Below are 14,758 nucleotides of genomic sequence, written 5' to 3'. Positions count from 1 at the left end.
TATGTACAACATGGGGAAAAATACAGCTAACTAGAAGCTACAAGAGACTGAAAGATATACTCAGGTTTCACGTGGACCCTGGAAACCAAAGGAAATTGCGAGGAAAAAAAAGGGGGGAGGCAGGGGGAAAATATCTGAAAAGTGGCTGTATTCAAGTATTCCCTGTACAAACTCTTTTCTTTACTAAAGCTGTTAAATTACCTTCTAAAGAGCTTCAGAAACATGGACCTGAGTGCTACTGTAGCAAAAGAGAAGCTGCTGAAACACAGCATTCAGGCTACCCAGTCCAGTGTAGTTAAGATTACCTTTGAACCTGCCACCCCACCCAAAAAACCAAAACCAGATTCTTGCACACAGTGGGAGATCACTTTAAAACAGATATATGTACCCATCTTAAAACCATTTAAAAATCTCTTTTCACCATGAGATTCTGGCTAGATGGAAAACTGGGCAAGCGTGGTAGAATCAAATGATTAATAAAGCAAGAATTCATCCGAATCAAAGGTAAAGCAAGCAAAAATGACAAGCAGAAGGAGAAAGCATCTTAAAAAAATTACAAGAAAGCTAGTTTTGGATTTAAAGGCAACACCAAGCCTGCCAACTTCTCAAAGAGACTGCCAAGAAGCCAGATGCCATAACTGGAAGGATATTATCCAGAGTTTTACATCTGAGTCTCATGAGTGCCTTTGAAAAAGGACAAAAAAGGGATGCTGGCAAGAGTTCAACTGTTTAATTTCTATCCCCACCCTAAATATTTATTTAAAAGTCAAATTGAAACCATTGCAAGAATTAAAGACAGGATGAGTAAATACAATGTTAAGTATTTACAATGACCCACAAGGGCAAACTAGCCCTACTCAAGTACTGGAAAAACCTCAGGGAACACAAATTTAAAAGGTCATCCCAAACTCCCTGTTTGAGCTGGGCTTCAGAGAACACTTGAGTCCCTGAGGAAAGGCTGGTGACGACTGAGTTTACAGAAGTGGTGCCTGCCCTGCAGCCAGGGTGGGAACAGGAGGGCTCTCCCTGGCTCCTCTCCCCGCAGGCAGAGCAGGCACAGGGCTGACCCCACCACCCCATGATCTGCACCTTAAAGCTGAGCTGCTCAGGAGCTGGCACGGGGTGCCCAGCAAGAACAATGCCTTTGTTCTGGCCATGCTGGAGGCGTGTTTGGTCTGATTGTATCGGGGAGGAGATGCTGACCACCCCTGAGACAGACCACCAGAACAGTCTGGATGGTCTACAGCTTTCTCAGCTCTCACAGCCAAAGAAGTCAAAGCAATGAGGCAGGCAAGCAGCCTGCCAGTAACGAGGTGCAAAAAAAACCCCCAAAAGCAACTGAAGAGTATCTAATCAGTGAACAGATAAAAGGTTGGCCACATCTGCTCTGCAGCAATGTCCCCAAAAGTGACAGGTAGCACTGACAAATTGGATCCAGTCCCTCTAATAAGAAGTAAAGTGATCCTATTTGGAATTTTAGGATGAGTGAAAGAACACTTACACAGGGCTCTACAGAACCTGACAGCTCAAACTCTGATTTTACTTCATGTAGCCCCCATTTTGTGAGCACATAAGAACACACATTTAAAATACTTGAATAATTCCATTTAAATCACTGCAGCTCCTCCTGTGCATCAAGTTAAACATTTGCACAGGGTCCATTTAGGTCACAGCCTTGTGCTGTTTATGCAGAAAAAAAAAAATCTGGTACCAGGTTGATTTGTATATCCTGCCATCACTTGGCACTGAGCATTTGTATCCCTTGACGTTAACTGGCATCTGTCAAGTGCTCTCCTATAAAAAAGTTATTCAGTTGCACACATTTGTAATATGCAACTGCATATATTTCTCGGGTAAAGAAAAGGCAGTTATTTTGAATTCTGCCATAAAATACAGCGTAAGTGTAAACTATGAACTGCAGAACACAAAAAAATGTAATGACTTTTTCAAATACTGGCCAAGTAAGCAGTATTTTATGAGACAAGAAACAAATGTTCAAGTCAAAACTGCAAATGGAAGTGACCATGCCTGCACTGGACTTGAAGGAGCACAAGATCCACCCCCAATACTCTGACAGGTTAACATCTCAGTCTTTTAAACATGCTGTCTATGTCTCTCCTTCTGGACTTTTTACAAGCTCGTTAGGACTCAATATGGCTTTTGAGGTTTATTTTTTTAAGAAAACACCTGGTAGTGTGCAAAAAAATATTAAATACTGAATTAACCTAAATCCTCCTTTTAGCTATCTCAGGTCTTGCTTATAGTGTGCACACACCACTTTGCATTTGCCATGAGGCTCCTCAATTAGTTCATAGGCAAGTTAACCTTCTATCTCCCAGCAACTATAACTCATGCTCATTTTATACAACGCAGCATTCTGCTGGCTATTATCCATCATTTACAAGTGTTATTTGTCTATAAAAATGACACTAAAAAGTTGAAAAATGATTCTGCTCTGCCTGCTTCTGGATATGTTTTAACAAATTATACCAATGCAAAAGGCTCTAAGTCATGTAAGAAGCAATTAGTCAAGGAAGCCATAAATATTTTTTAAAAAGGATATAAATGATTGCTTGCCAGATAGTAAAAGCTCTAAAGGTTGCTACATAATAAAAGACTGAACCTACACATACATATCTGAGTAACTTTACCCTTGTGTGCAATCCCATTAGGATGAAGAAGGTTACTCAAGCAAGTAACATTATCCAGGTGACTGTTTGTCCTAAAATAGTTAAAATAGTGTTCTTCATTATTTATCGTTAATGAAGTTAATCAAATTCAGTGGTACTTACTCATGCATGCATTGAATAGAAACCTGAACATGACATGCATATTTATGGAACAGAGATTGAAAGATCATTATCTGTAGGGAAGAAAATCCAGCAAAGAAAAGGAGGCGTAAAATATGTCCGTTATCTTATTAGAACATAAAACTGTTTTGCTTTAAACATAAATATTTATTTTAATTAATTCATTTAACCTAAATAATAGCTTCCACACATGGCAGCTATAGCTAATATATGAATTTCATGATTTCTGATGGCCACATCCACAGCTACCATCAGCCAACAGGTCTAATTCCATGGAAGTCAGTGTAGCTCTACCAATTTACACCACTGTGTGTCTGGCCTGTAGCTCCCCACTAAGTGAACTGAAATACAATATACTGCACATCACCAGAAACACAAAAGGGAAAAACAAAAAAAACCCCATTCTATTTATTTTGCAGTTCACAAATAAGGTGAGTATTTCCCACTTTCATCGCAAAATTCTGAAACTGCAACTAAGGGGTTTTTTATTTTTAAATTTAGATACCTGTAAACAGGTTTAGAGGCCAGACAGATGGGTTTGGCAATCCCAGAGAGAGAAAGGATGAAAAAACTTTAAAAGTGCCATTATTAAATATTCATGCCACTGGCATTCTGTATCTTCAGTGAAGTTCTTGCTCTATATATGGAATGAAACCTATGGTTAAGCACATGAATCTACCAGCTATCAGTTTTGAAAGAGTTCATTTTAATGTGGAGGGGGAAAAAAACCTAGGTTACTAAATATGCATTAAAATATTTGGAGAAAATAGGGAAAGAAGACATGTATGCATGTTCCTTGGCCTTTAAAAATGACACATCAATTTTCTTTAAAAAACATTCTTATTGTTCAAACACCTGAAGAAAAAAACAGCACATTACCTTCCACCATATTTTTAACTTCTAAGGTGATTTTATTAACTCCTTTTTATTGCACAGTTTAAATATTTTAATTGGCACACAGCACACTTTCTGTCACTAGATATCCATTAGTCTTTAATGGGTTTGAAATGGTCTACAGTATCACAGAGCTACTGCAGTCCCATTTACAAGGATGCAAGGTAAGTGGGGCATAAAAACACAATGGCTAATGCCACTGCAAGCAGAAAAACACCCAACTTCTTCCAGTTCCTCCAGTGTGCATCCTCAGGAGGGTTTTGGCAGTCTCCACAAGTGCTGATGGGCAAAACAAGGTGAGGGAGAGGAGAGGAGAGGAGAGGAGAGGAGAGGAGAGGAGAGGAGAGGAGAGGAGAGGAGAGGAGAGGAGAGGAGAGGAGAGGAGAGGAGAGGAGAGGAGAGGAGAGGAGAGGAGAGGAGAGGAGAGGAGAGGAGAGGAGAGGAGAGGAGAGGAGAGGAGAGGAGAGGAGAGGAGAGGAGAGGAGAGGAGAGGAGAGGAGAGGAGAGGAGAGGAGAGGAGAGGAGAGGAGAGGAGAGGAGAGGAGAGGAGAGGAGAGGAGAGGAGAGGAGAGGAGAGGAGAGGAGAGGAGAGGAGAGGAGAGGAGAGGAGAGGAGAGGAGAGGAGAGGAGAGGAGAGGAGAGGAGAGGAGAGGAGAGGAGAGGAGAGGAGAGGAGAGGAGAGGAGAGGAGAGGAGAAACACTTTTGCTGCTGCCCAGTGTGTGTGCTGGGGCTTCCTTCCACTCCATGAGCAGCATGCCCACCGTAGCTGCTGCCCACATGGGATGCTCACCCAACACATATGGGCACAGAGAGCCTGATACATCTATTCAAGCAAAAATGAGAACTGGGCAGCTTTGTTACTGTGAATGAGAAAGCCCTTCCCACTGTCTCACTGTAGCTGTGTAAATGAAAAGGAAAAGGAAATCCAAGTTTCATATGATAATTTTAAATTTAATTAATTACCATGCAAGAGGTTTTAAACATCCCATGTTTTAGGATGCTTAGGAAATATCAATACAAGCCTACAGAAATCTGGAAATCTGTCTGCCACTAGATAAATAATTCCTCTGCCTCCACTTCTAGGTAAGTGCAAAGGCCACATGAAGATTCATTCCCTCTTTCCTTCTCCCATACCCAGTTTTTCAGGACAATTCAATATGAAGGAATAATCATGTTCCTCAGCAGCCTTCCTTACTGAGTCAAAATAACTGATGCCATACATTTAATCACAGAATCCTTTTTTTATCCTTTAATTATGAACTGGTGCCTGTTCAAATCAAAGCAGCATTGCTTGCAAATATTTTCAGGCACAAAGGAAGAAGCAAAGCCAGAAGCTTAGCAATTTGGTAAGAAGGAAGGTGAAAATATCATGAACCTAAGGAACATCCTGTATTTCTGAGTTACAAGTGATGAGACAGTTTTTATTTGGGTGGTTTTACACAATAAATTTTAAAGAGTAGTTGCTTAAGTACATCTAAAGGTTAAACCTTCAAGCAGCTAATCTGTATGTAAGAACAAGTAACTGTCAAATACTTAACCTTTTACAGATTAAAACTGTCTGCGTAACAGATGTGAAATCATCATTGTTGTAATTGTCATAAGTAGATATCTGAGCATTTTCTGGAGATAAGATCTCTTTTTTCTGAGCAGTAATTTTATGCCTTGGGTCACTTGCATGTTCATGGCTGTGATAAAACCACTGCTTTCCATAAGAAGTCATATGCCAGGCCTTTATAACTGTGCACTCCTTCCCAGCACCACAGTTATTGGTTGTAACGGGCGGTTTTAAATTACTATAAAATGAACTCGCAGGGTGACTGGAAATGTTTTATTGTTCAGTTGCTGGAAGTGGTTGTATGAATGAACTTTCACAATAGTATGGCCAGGGCATAGGAGAAGAAAATGCTTCAATTTCTGATATTCTTCAAATGTTAATATACAATATTGCTCTTTGACAACACTGGGTAGAAACACACGCAGTCATTAGAATATGTCTAGAATGCCACTACATTATGTTGATCAGTTATAAGTATTATGGATATAAGAGAAAAATGTTTCCGGTGTAAGTAAGCATGGAAATGGAATTTTTTCCCTATGTTGCTTATATATAGCTGGGAAAACTAGCTTGACAGCCTTCAGCTACTCTGTGTGAATATATGTTCTTACAGGGGTCTATGTTCAGGCCCACATCCTGTAACCAGACCAGGCATTTTCATTTTCAGTCAGAGCAAAAGGTAATCACTAGACTGCCCAGCAACCCAGTCACTTACAAGCCCAGGATGTGGCACTCAGCCCTGCAGGGTTTGAGGGCACAGACTCAGCTTGGCTCTCACTGTGCTGCTCAATATGCTTTGGGAAAGGTGGCCTGCATCACACTGAGGTCCAGCTTTCACCCTTCTCTTCTCTTCTCTTCTCTTCTCTTCTCTTCTCTTCTCTTCTCTTCTCTTCTCTTCTCTTCTCTTCTCTTCTCTTCTCTTCTCTTCTCTTCAGCTTTCTGTAGCTTTTTTATCATTTTAGCTGTAAATGCCAGAGATCAGGATGCTTCTGGTTCAAGATGCTGCACAGGGACAGTGGCTGCCCTTCATAGACTCCAGCTGCCTCCCACATAATCTTTCCTGAAAGACCTAAATTACCCCATAAGGAAATTTCCTGCAAGTTCATCTTTTGGGCTCTGTGCCAGATATTCAACCTGCACATTTTTTCCCTTCATCTAACAATAAATATGGTTTTGAAACAAGAACAATTTTTTTTTTTTTCCAAACCCATGTTTGTTTCACAAATTGACATTTACTGCATGGTCAATAAGGTTTCCTTGGAAAGCAAAGCACATCTAGGCTGTGGTGTCTCCCTGCCATCTAGTCCCTCTTCCACAGCTGTTACTTTGAACCTGCTCATTGATTTCAGCCAAATCTGACAGAAGTTTCCAAGAAGTCCTACTGAAATCAGCAGCAGTTTAGTTACTAACAGTGCTAATAACTCTAATAACTTGGTCCTTATCCATACCAGCTGATGGTAGCTGGCTGTCCATCAGCCCATGAGCCCTGCTGAGTCCAAGCACAGCTCTGAAACTGCCCCAGACCTGGTCCCTCCCTGCATCACCAGAGGGGAGCACAAGGGAAGATGCCATCACTGGCGAAGAGTTTACGCAGTGGGACTCCTGCATTGCAGCACACAAAACTATGGCGTCATTTTGGTAATTCCACTGCTCAGGAAAGCTCTTCCTTTCCCTATCTAGAATAGTAATACTAATAATACTAATACTAATACTAATATTAATACTAAAATACTAATACTAATACTAACTACTGACTTCTATCAACAGTCAGTCAATACCCTTTTGGTATTCAAAGCCCAACCACTAAAAACAAAAATAAGGTTCTAGAGAGCAATAAAAATGCCAACAAAAGCAGACAGCCTCTTGCAAAGCACAGTGCAAATGACCCCTTGCACCCCAATTTGTCTGAAAGAGAGATGCAAAACTTGGTGAGTCACCACCATGCCTGTGAGAGGTCATTTCCAGGACACAGTGAGGCAATAGGCATTGCCCTGCACTCTGCATCAATGCAGCTCCCCTACAAGTTTATTTGTGAGCTGAACTCGAGCAGGGAATGCCAGCTGTGCCATACTGTAAAGTGGATTTGTCATGTGGATTTATCTATACTTTGTCCATTAAGTCACCCTTGGGAACGAGCACTAGTCAGAACTCTCTGATAGATGCAAAGGGTTTTATACAGATGAGAGGGGAAAAAAAGGAATGCAGTGATTTCAAGAGACTGAAGGAAAAAAGAGAGGTATTATTAGCACATCGATAGGCATCTGAAATATAAATTATTTGAAAGCACATCACTTTATATATCCTGTTAATTACATGGTTAATATTATGGAATCTGACAACTCCCCACAGACACCAGGACTATTGATGAGTTCCATTTTATGTTAGAAATTTCTCTCTTCTTTCCAGAATTACCTCTTTAACCTCTTTCAGTCTAATAAATTCACATTAAAATGTGACCAGGAGTGACAACCTTGGGAGAGGACTAACCTCTCCCTCTATCATGTCATTTTAGCCTCAGTCTCAAATTGGTACAGCACTCCCATAGCTATTAGCTCAGCTCTTCTCCTGCCTCCTGAGTAGATGAAGCAGTATGTCTAATTAATTTACAATCCTTAAGTACAAAGGTAGCTATCAGCAAAACTATATTAAAATCAAACTACCAATAAGGTAATTGTAAAATCCTAATTTTCTGGGATGTTTTCCACTAAATACCATCTTAGCTTTGAGGCTGAATGTTTTTGGAAGTTCAGCCTTACAACTACATGAAAGTCAAATACTTCATACATTATAGTATATCTCACTCCCCACAAAAAAAAAAAAAAAAAAAAAAAAAAAAAAAAGAAAAAAAATACAGATGCTCTATAATACAATGAAATGCAATTTAAAGCCAAGTCAATAAGGTAGTAACCTCTTATCCTCAAATGACGGCTATGCTATACATCATGGGTTAGAAGTTTAAAATGAAGAGAATGGTTCTTGCCACTCATCATTCAAAGGTTGTTGTCAAAAGCTTTCTGTTCATAGAAATGCTATTGGTTTTATTCAGCTGGCAGAAGCTGTGCAGTATTCTAAGCAGATCAGACAGATAGCTTTTTTAGATATTCAGTTCAGAGCCAAATTTTCCTGAACAGCATAAGGACTTGATTTTGCTAATGTATACATGTTGCACTGTACCCAGTTCCAGAAATAACCCACATCCCTGAGTGCAGGCTGGGGTCTAGGGAGGATACATGCTAACAGCCACATTCCCTGTTTTTCTTTGCACTCAGAGAGGCCAGACACAGCCAGCAAAAAAAGATTGCTCCAACTAAGAAGCCCTCTGACACAAAGCCCTGCTGCTGCCCAGCTCCCCACCTGCTTTTCACTGATGAGAAAATACCAAATACTGGGGGTGGGAGGCAAGGGCCCCACTGCCACACAGCAGCAATGGGCAAGATCCTCCACTGAGCTCCCATCATCCTCATGAAACCCATTTTTGCTGGAACCAAAGAGCTGAGGGACATGAGAAGCACCCAACCTTCTGCAGGCAGCCATCCTCTCTTCCCCCTCTCGAGCCTGCAGGGAACAGAGGTGAGGTGCAGAATCTGGAGTCCCCTTAAGTCCCCTGTTTTCTCTGGTTGTCAGATGAGGGATGCTTGCCAGCATCCTGAAGGGCATGGGGAGCCTTTTCTCTTTCTCATTCCCCTGGATAAACCCCTTTCTGCTGCCATGGCATTCCTGCATGGTCAGGGACAGCAGGAGAGGAGCTGAGTTCATTTGCTCTGAGAAGCTGTCAGCATCTCCCTTAAGGAGGGCAGGCTGCCAGCCTCTCAGAGCCAGCCTTGCCTCGAGCAACCCTCATTTCCCACTGTCACGTTCCTGTACACTGCCTGCACACATCCCTTCTCCTATGGCCGTTCCTGACCAGCACAACCCTGTCCTAGACTCGGTCCTGTGTGGTCAATGCAGCTCAGGTAAAAGACAGGGACAGGAAGCAGAATGCTGGACCAGGTTCTTCTCCAAGACAGCCCAGAAGTGTTGCAAAGGCACAGCTGAAGCCTTAGGTGTGAAATCTGGTACTGCTTGCTCGGTGTTGTTTGGTGTCAGTGGCCCTAAGGAGTGAGCAACTGCAGCAGGAACAGACAGAAATGTTCCTGCTGACAGGAACAGAACAGGATGCTGATTTGTCCCATTTTCTTTCTGGAGGGAAATTATCTGCTACTGCTAATGCTGAAATCTGTGCATCATGTTTGTGCTGCACCAGGTTGAGCATGAGAGAAGTTGCCAATTACAGGTAGAGGCTATCTTCAAAATTTGGATAGAAGCTGCTCATTTTGACTGTTTTACCTTATACCAGTACTTCCAACCCTTAAAATCCCAGAATTTGGTACAGGCATTACATTAGCTATATTTTAAATCTATACAAGCAAATTCAGTTAAATAACTGCTTGTATGTATGCAATTTTCCACATATCAATGCCAGCATCCTGCAGACTGTAGAGCAGGCTACTCACTTTAAATCCCCATGTATTTTGCTTGCTCACATATAGGTATGGCCATAGTTACTGATGTTCTTTTAGAAATCTGACCCGCTGTCTCCTGGGAATTATTATACATCTCATGAGAAAATGCTGGATAGAGGATAAATCCTGCATGAGAGCATGAGGACACACATGCCTTTACCCTTCTGCACTGCACATGCCTTTTCCCTAGGCACATACCTGGCAGGTGCAATCCAGACCTTCATTTGTCACTCAGACACCAATAATGGGCTCTCCAGAAATACTCTAAATGGATTAGATTAGATTGGAATTATCTTCTGCTTTTTAGACCATCTTGGCATTAACAAAAAAAACCCTGGATATATTTTCCAGGTAAACATGCTTTCTCTGAAAAACTGAAAGATAGGACAAATGCTCCCATCTCCTCTGAAATAACATTTACCACCTCTTGCTAGAGAGAAGCAGCTGGCTTCAGTTAATCTGGTGGGATAATAATAAACTTAATAAATGTAATGACATTAAAATCTAAACCTTCTTCTAAAATACTTGGGTACAGGGATGAGCTGCACAGCTGCATTCAGAGTTTGGCACCCAACTCTCAAAATGGATCTCAGTGTGCTGCACTGGGTGCCGAAGCTCCACATAGGGAAAATGGGGAGAAGCCAGCATCAGAGTCAGCTCTTAACATCCAGAAGATACATTGGGAAGTAAACCTTATGCTGAACAAAGGAAAATGTCAAGGAAAGCTTTCAGGCTTTGCTGTGATTAGACTTCCCAGTGGAAGCAGAGCTCACAGCTTGAGTGTCACCTATGTGCCCTCGTGGGTATTTAGGTCAGACAAGGGGGACATACCTCCCTTTGAAAAGACAACCAAAGGACGCAGCCAAACACTCTGTTTTGCTAACACTCCAGAGTGAAAGCAGCAGCATAAGGAGATGGGAAGCCCAGATCCAAGCAACTCTCCAGCATGAGTTTCACATGCAGAGAGTCAGTCTCAAGGAACACACGCTGCTTACTAGGTCAAAGGCTACTTCTGGATCACCTTCAAAGCCCTTCACCACACTCCCTGGAGCCTGACCTGGGAATGGAGGGATCATGGGGCCACGAGTAAAGTGGATGAAACAATCAGCTGGAAAAGGGGAGTCCTGACTTCCCTGGGTGGTATCATCCCAAAGATGCAATAATGTGTGACACACAAGCAGCACAGACAGCCTGTGGCCATAGCACATCTTGGACCTCTCCAGCCCTCATGCACTGGGCTAATGAGTCTGCTAATCCCCAAATTGCTTCAAGGTATGTGTAGTAGCAAAGCTGGAGCTAAGTCTAAATGTTCTTCTGCCAGAGAACATCATCTTGGGTACCCAGTTCAGCTCTGTGGGGTTTCTGGGTCATGGGGTTTGCTATGTTAATTCTGATAAAACAGTGCACATAACCACTATGTGGCACCTTCCCTAAAAGTGGTAAAACTCAAGTAAGGATCTGCTTCAGCAGCACATCATCAGCTAAATTAATCTCCTGGCATAAACTTGCACTGCCTGGTTCACTGAACAAAATCAAAATCCAGTCTCCAAATAAGCCAGAGGAATTTCTGGCTGGTGTTGCAATTGCTAGGCACATTAAATGACAGATAAAATCAAAGTGATTTTTGGTGGTTTGGATACATAGGGCACCAGAATGTTAGTCCTGCATTCAGCTTCCAACATAGGTATGTCTGCAGCCTGCTAACAAGCATCCTTTGTGGATTACTCCTGTACTTTGACCTTCCAGAACAGCCTAGTTTTGATTTCCACTGAAGACCTAAGGTCCTTCTGTGCTCCCTTAGCCTGTACTCCTCATAAGCAATGTCTCTTGCCTGAAGTGACTGAAATTCTCAGTAATCACACACCTTAGATTACAGACTGCAGGTTTAGATGCATCACTGTATGAAATCCTGTACAACAAGCAATCTGCTGACATCCTATCATACTTAGGAAACACAGTCTCACAAATAAGCCTGGCTCACCTCCTCTCTCTTTTTAAGCCTGTAAGGTGCTTAAATGCCCACAAAGACAGAGTTCATCTGGCTCACATCCTCTGGGAAGCTCTGGGCACACGCACACAGCACAGCAGGGCAGAGATCCTCAAGCTAACAGAGACCAGAGGAGGCCTTGCACATATGCTGTATGCAACTTCTTTGCTCTAGAAGCAGCATAGATGTACTCAAATGATGCTGAGCCCAAAATAATTACTCTTTTCTCCTGCAGAAAAACAACCATGGACAAAGCTGATCAACACAGATGTTTTTCTTTATGAACACAGAACATCACAGATCTGCAGATGTGATGTTCAATGCAACTGGTGCCAAGCATCACACAGTATTACCTCAGGTAAATACAAGCCCACTGTTAATAATAATAATAATCATGCAATTTAGTTTTATCATCACTCAGTATACTTTTGCACTATCTTTCAATTTATATGGTCCATATCAACTGTATAATTGAGGGTTAATTTTTACACCCTTTCCCTGAAGTATCTGTTCGGCTCTTCTGTGTCCTTGCAATGAATTTTTTTTATACCAGAGATTTTCTTAAGATTTTCTTCTTCAAGCTCCTGCTGCTACCTCTCTATCTACAGTATTGCTGAATGTGTCAGATCCAGACTCTACCTCATCCTCTGCTTAACTAGTCCACAGTTATTTTCAAAGATCTTCTTCTATGTCTTGTCATTATTATAGGAAGGTCAGTTTCTGTTCACTTGAGTAAAAATATAACTGATGCTATTTTTCTGGTGTTAAAACTGTGTATCACAGACTAGGAAAAGCATCAAGTGTACTCTTTTCCTATCCATAAAAAACTGATATTACAGGTACCAAAAACTTGACCTGAACATGTCCCTTATTTGGCTGCATTACTTTTGCCTGATTGCTGAGCAAACCTTTGCAAACCTAAATCTTTTCAATTACATCATATTCGTGAATGTGTCACACCTCACTGTGTCATTGTGCCAGAGACTCATTAAAGATCTGCTCAGAGCTTCCTTCCTAATTTATATTTCTTCTGTGAGTTGCTTTGAGTTGAGAAATCTCTTTTGCAAAAGGAAAGACGTCCATAGTTTGGAGTCCAAAAGGAAATGTAGGTGTTTAATTGGTGGATGTGGTTTTCATTATACTTTCTCTCTCCACCACAAACCCTCTTCATTGCTGTGACAGGTCTGTTGGCAGCCTGCTGTATCAGACTGGGGGTAGCTGACTTGATAAGCATGTCACCCAGATGAAGAAAAACACAAATTCCCTCCAACTTTGCTCAGAATTTCTAATCAGCCTAAAGGCAGTGTCCTAAAGTGGTACAGAAAACCACCATGAGAAAGTCCAAAGGAGACACAACATGGTAACTCAGTAGGGTCTAGCAGTATTTTACATGCTTTCTGGTTTATTGAAATCAAGTCAGCATCTTTCCCCTGAATATACTCCTTATTTAAACCCAAGTGCAGTGACTTACAGCCCAGTAAAGACCCCTGCTTCATTTCTATGCAGCCCATATCATGATGGTACAGAAGGTTCATTTCCTAGAGAACATAAAGAAGAAGATGCCTTTATTTTTACAAAATCAGTCACCTACTCTCATAGCACTGAGGTCCTTTCCCTCATTTCCCAAATGAATGCAGAAGTGGGGATGAAGGAAGTACCAATCTGGTCACTGTTACAATTCTCTGCTGCTATTTCTCAATGGGGTTCGTTACCTCTACCACTCAGACCGAAATAAAATCAAACCCTAGTGTACATACTTGGAGTTTCGAATAACTGAGTGGTAGGGAAGCATTTTCAATAAATAAATTGCATGTGGATACCTTTGTTTACCTTACTAATGTTAAACCTAGTTGCTCCTATGACTGAGGGTCATCATCATGCCTGTCCAGTCTGATGGCCTTCTGTGAGGGAGTTATGGCAATGGTTGACATGGGAAGACGACAGATTTTATCTACCCAGACTTCTGTAAAATCTTTTATATGGTCCCACATGACAGTCGTATCTTCATATTGGAGAGCCATGGACTGCTCAGTGGATAAGGAATTGGCTGGATGGATGCAGACAGAGAGCTGTGGTCCATGTCTCTGTGTCCAGGGGGAGGTGGGTGATGAGTGGTGTCCCCCAGGGCCTTGCTTTGGGACTTGTGCTATTCAGTGTCTTCATCAAAGACACCATCAGTGGAATTGAGTGCACTTCAGCAGGTTTGCAGATGGAATAAAGCTGAGCAGTGCAGGTGACACAACAGAAGGACAGGAAGCCATGCAGAGGGACCTGGAAAAGCTTGAGAAGTGGACGCAGCAGAACGTCATGATGTTCAACAAATCCAAGAGCAAGGTGCTGCACCTGGGTTACGGCAATCCCAGATATGAGTGGATGGGGCAAAGAAGTCATTGAGAGCAGCCCTGCAGAGGATTTGGGTGTTATGGGGGATGAAAAGCTGAACATGAGACAGGGATGTGTACTCACAGCCCAGAAGGCCAATGGCATCTTCAGCTGCATCAAAAGATAAGTGGCCAGCAGGTCAGGGGAGGCAATCCTCCACCTCTATCTGCTGTCATGAGACCCCACTCAGAATACTGCATACAGCCCTGGAGTCCTCCACACAAGACTCTTAGAGAAGGCCTGAAGGAGGGACACAGAGATGATCAGAAATCTTCTCCTAAGAAGACAAGTTGAGAGAGCTGGGGTTGTTTACCATGGAGAAGAGAAGGCTCCAGAGAGACCTCACCAAGGCCTTCCAGTACCTAAAGGGGGCTCATGAAAAGGAGGGAGAGGGACTTTTCAAATGGGCAGATAGTGACAGGACAATGGTTTTAAACTGAAAGAAGATGGGGTTGAATTAGATGCTAGGAAGAAATTCTTTAGCCAGAGGATAGTGAAGCACTGGAACAGGTTGCCCAGAGAAGCTGTGGATGCTCCATCCCTGTAGGCATTCAAGGCCGGGTTGGATGAGGCCCTGAGCTACCTGGTCTTGTGAATGGCGTCCCTGCCCTGGCAGGGAGGTTGGAA

The 14,758-nt window shown here is 42.2% G+C and overlaps 1 protein-coding gene across 1 annotated transcript in view; it reads right to left on the bottom strand.

The window, feature by feature from the left end:
• AFF3 (ALF transcription elongation factor 3) overlaps nucleotides 1-14,758 on the bottom strand; it is a 316,925-nt gene that overhangs the window by 288,250 nt on the left and 13,917 nt on the right. The window lies entirely within an intron of this gene.

Source organism: Melospiza georgiana, chromosome 2 (genome assembly GCF_028018845.1).
Source record: "Melospiza georgiana isolate bMelGeo1 chromosome 2, bMelGeo1.pri, whole genome shotgun sequence".
In the NCBI taxonomy this organism is placed as follows: domain Eukaryota; kingdom Metazoa; phylum Chordata; class Aves; order Passeriformes; family Passerellidae; genus Melospiza; species Melospiza georgiana.
Note: the sequence above shows the minus strand (reverse complement) of the source record. Positions and strands in the feature narration are given on the sequence as shown.